The 4,702-nt window shown below is 38.3% G+C and overlaps 1 protein-coding gene across 1 annotated transcript in view; it reads left to right on the top strand.

Moving 5' to 3' along the window:
• The first annotated feature begins 2,206 nt into the window (after positions 1–2,206).
• The window catches only part of LOC107687973 (malectin-like), a 10,142-nt gene continuing 7,646 nt past the window's right edge, over positions 2,207–4,702 (top strand). The window contains exon 1 of the mRNA XM_016485490.1: positions 2,207–2,616. The gene's annotated coding sequence lies outside the window, so the exon portion shown is untranslated. The remainder of the gene's footprint in view (positions 2,617–4,702) is intronic.

Below are 4,702 nucleotides of genomic sequence, written 5' to 3'. Positions count from 1 at the left end.
TATGTGGGGGCGTGTTAGAACGAGCCGTTTTAGGGGGGCGTGGTTAACTCTTAACTTTTATAAAGAATATCTCTTTGGTTTTGAGACTTTAGTCTTTGCAACTTTAGGGATCTTATCTATTCACGAACAGCTTGTAACACTCCAAAGAGAAAGGAAATTTTGAAATTGCATCATATGACCCCCTTTAAGTGTTGTCCCTGTTGACCCGTATATGTGTGTCTCTTTGTAATAAGGTAGGAAGAAAAAGAACATGGAGCCCGGTCTCGTGAAAATGCGTATAAATAGTACGCCAAATAAAAACGAAAACTCGTGGTATTGATATGCAAAAATGGACTTTGGCGTGTATATGCTACGCGATGGGTAGGATTAGGGTTGTGGGGTAGATGCGTATCATATGTATTTGTCGTACTATTTATACGCACTTTCATGAGATCGGGTTAAAGAAAATGATGTCTGAAAGTTATTATTTTGTTTGCAGTAATGTAACGGCGTAAATGCATTGACTTCCAGATAATATGTTATATAAGTCAAGCTCAGCTACCTAACTCCATTTGTTTGTCTTTGTCAAACAATTTGCCTGTTTCTATTCTTAATTCACAGTGCATGCCTTTAAAACAAATATAAACCACTGTGCAAGATAAACTGAACGGAATTTTGTTGCTGGGTTAACTTTAGCCTCTATAGTTTTAAAGAGTGGTTTCTAACTTTAGAAATGTTTGATTCACTATTTTTAGTTATCATGACATACTTGTCAGGAAACTAATTTAAAGAGCACAGTTTCACTCTACACGGGCTTATCTGAATCCATGCACAATATCCAGATATTACAAACATTCAAAACCCGATCACTATAAGCTTAAGAAACAGATTTATTTATTTGAATTGATTCTCTCATGTCTGTTTGTGTGACCAGCGTCAGAGACATCTGTAGTCTTAATTGTTTTCTGACTAGATTGTCTTCTTGCATGCCAAAAGACCTTCATATGTAATATAGTGGTTTTAATACATTGTAACAAAACAAGCAAATAAAACCGTGTCTAGTAATAGCATATATTTTTCATCACCACGTTTGTGTAAGCTTCATTACTCTATTAGTTCTTCCTCCATAGTTCAGGTTTGCTTAATGCTATTTGTATAGCCTATCCACCTTAGGAGCAGTAATTTTACTGGTGTCTGTTCTGCTGTTCTCCAAATCGTTCAGCAGCGAGCATCACTTTCCCAGCGGCTGGAACAGACTGTTCGTGTTGTCATGGCAACGAGCCTTTTCCTCCGGACCAAAACGGGACAGAATTGTCCTGCCTTTCATTGTGCATGCAGATAGAGAGACCGAAAACTAACGCCACCGTGTGGTCAAAACAGGTTATTGACATCATGATGGTCTTTATGTAGAAGCGTATCCATTTCAGTTTTAACCATGTAAACATTTTTTATTTTTATTGTATTTTATTTTAGCCTATTTTTTGCGCCATATTTAATATTAATCACAAAAAGGAGTTGGGTCATATCAGGGGCTACTTAGTCTAACAAAATATGCCAAAAATAAGCTCACTAGATATAGGCTCACTAAAAGAAGCCTATATTTTGCGTTTTTTAAGAAATTTCATTTATAAAGAAATGAATAATTGCATTAATTAAATTAAATAAACTTCAATAAAACATACATTCCGCAAGACATACATTGCACTTCCTGGATATTAATGTATATTTACAATAATTTCATTATTAATAAATAAAATAAAGTTATTTTTACATACAATGTGTACATAATTAAATGAAAAAATAAGTTTATGAGATACTTTCTATTTTATATGATTATACTATGAATTATCATTATATAAGTAATAATCAATAATTATAAGTAAGAAAAGATGAGTAAGATAACATTATTTTTCTCTTTCTTTATGTTGGTCATTATTTAAAATAAATCCGCCTAATCCCGCCCACCTTTCGCTGCATGCACCAAGTACCAATGAACTGAAGCCAGCAAATTTATGCGAGGAAGTGAGTGAAAGTTGATACACTTGATTCGCTGCTTCTGGACACTTCCACCGATCGTGATTGGTCAGAGCACGCCGGACTTGACAAATCGATTCCTTTCACAAGCAAATCATCAAGCAGAACCTGTTATTTGGCTTTGCGTGATTGGCTACATTTCGTAAAGTCCCGCCCCCTCCGGAATCTGACTATCAAGTTAGTCTGTCTCCCCTTACTGTTCCATCCCTTCAACCTGCGCTGCTGACTGCACACATACCCACCACAGTACTGACGCGGCCCTCCCGGTCAGAAACTGCTGTGATTTCAGGCGCAAAAAAGCGCAGAATACCAGTACCGAGCAGTATACAAGCGCAGAATAACCACGCTGTTATCATCCATTAAACGAGAGTGAGCACACGCCGCACACGGGTGCAGATGTGAGGGAATATACCTGCAGACTACAGCTGCCACACTGATGACAGAGCAAGAGGGAAGTCAGTTAGCCAGCTAACCAGCCAGAGCTAAACTCGACCACCAGGAGGGTAAATGTGCGGCGATCTGGACGGTTCAGCGACAACGTGCAACCCGAGCATCTGAACGGAGCCGGCCGTCCACTACAGAGAGCATTTCGCAGACTGCACAGTAAGAGTGACATAATGTTGGCTTATATTGCTTTGGGCTATTCACACATTAAATTGTTAACCCAGAGGGCCATTCTAGACCCTAGAACCATTTTCAAATTGTCACACTTTTCTTCACCGTAGGTTAGGTATTAATCCTGGGTATTTGGGTATTCAGATTTCACACTGTACATCTGTATATCCTGGGCTAACCTTCTTATTTGCATATGCATGATGTCAGTAACACCGATTGGACGAGTACGGCTCGCCTTATTTTAATAACTGTTTCTGTGTCAGTTTCGCAACGTTAAAAAGCTAGAAATTAAAACACAAATAATGTAGTATATCACTCCATCTGCCGTCATTATTTCACATTTTTCTGAAGCTAAACAGCGCGTGAAAGTTTCTACAACTGTACAAGGTGTATGAATATTTAATGAGGTGAGCTGCGAGGCAGTTTGTGATTGGTTGTCACTTTCTAGCACATTGTTGTTTGACTCAATATTCCTTCAGTACTACTTTAGTATCATCTAACTGCCGCCTCATTAAAAAAAAATCTATTCCTTCACTTTTTCTGTTCTCTTACTATCGTTATTCCTTCCTGTCCTAACTATGGAAGCCCGTTTCCGCCACTGAATAAAAAATAAAAGAGGTAATTGCGACTTTTTATCTCACAATTCTGACTTTTTTTTCTCAGAATTGCGAGTTTATATCTCTCAATTATGACTTTTTAACTCGCAATTGCGAGTTAAAAAGTCATAATTGAGAGATATAAACTCGCAATTCTGAGAACATATCAGTCTTTTTCCCCCTCAAAATTGGACTTTAACTCGCAATTGCGAGTTAAAAAGTCATAATTGAGAGATATAAACTCGCAATTCTGAGAAATAAAGTCAGAATTGCGTGATATAAACTCACAATTCTGACTTTTTTCTCGCAATTCTGACGTTTTTTCTCAGAATTGTGAGATAAAAACTCGCAATTCTGAGAACATATCAGTCTTTTTCCCCCTCAAAATTGGACTTTAACTCGCAATTGCGAGTTTGTATCACGCAATTCTGAGAAAAAAAAGGCAGAATTGCGAGTTTATATCTCACAATTCTGAGAAAAAAGTCAGAATCGTGAGATAAAAAGTCGCAATTACCTTTTTTTAATTCAGTGGCGGAAACGGGCTTCCATACCTAGCCTTTGAACAATGACTGAAACCTTGTATAACAGGCACTTCTCGTGTTTATTGCCATCTTCTGGTAAATTGCTTGTATTCCCCAATTGTAAGCCGCTTTGGATAAAAGCATCTGAAAAAGTTGTTGGCATTTACCAGGCTAACCCAGGGTTAAAAGTGATGCTGACCCCGTTTAAATTTAACCCAGGGTTAAAATGGCCTTTCACCCTGCGTTTAACACGGTGTTAAAGTCGTTGTAAACCCCGGCTTAAAGGGTTAGTTCATCTCAAAATGAAAATTAGGCTGCGTTTCACTCACCCCCGAAGCATCCTAGGTGTATATGACTTTCTTCTTTCAGACGAATCCAGTCGGAGTTATATTAAAAATTGTCTTTGATCTTTCAAGCTCTATCGTTGTACTCAGCGGGTGTTGCATTGCTTCAGTCCAAAATAACTTAAATAAAAAGCACCCTTCCACAAAAAAAGTGTCTCACACGGCTCCGGGGGGTGAACAAAGGCCTTCTGTAGCGAATCGATGCGTTTTTGTAAGAAAAATATCCATATTTAAAACGTAATAATCACTTTAATGTAGCTTGCGCCAACTGTTGTACACAGAAGCAGTTCCGGGGGAATGACGTATGAGGTCAGCATTGCGCATCAAACTCTCGTGAAAACCAACGTTTGTTTACAGGAGCAAAAGAAGCAAAGTTTTATTACTTTAGCAAAGGAACACAAGTCTCCTCTTGGCTTATATCGAAATCCTCCGACATTCTTCTTTACAAATCCTCGTTTTGTACTTCTAATTAGTGACCGTTGTTTTGTTTCGATCTCTCCGCGTTCGTCACTTCTGAGCCGTGCATGCGCAAAGCTATCCTCATACGTCATTCTCCCGGAACTGCTTCCGTGTACAACAGTGAGCGCAAGCTAGATTCAAGTGTTTATTACGT

Source organism: Sinocyclocheilus anshuiensis, unplaced genomic scaffold, assembly GCF_001515605.1.
Source record: "Sinocyclocheilus anshuiensis isolate Anshui unplaced genomic scaffold, SAMN03320099.WGS_v1.1 scaffold213, whole genome shotgun sequence".
In the NCBI taxonomy this organism is placed as follows: Eukaryota; Metazoa; Chordata; class Actinopteri; order Cypriniformes; family Cyprinidae; genus Sinocyclocheilus; species Sinocyclocheilus anshuiensis.
This window is presented reverse-complemented; position numbering and strand designations above follow the sequence as displayed.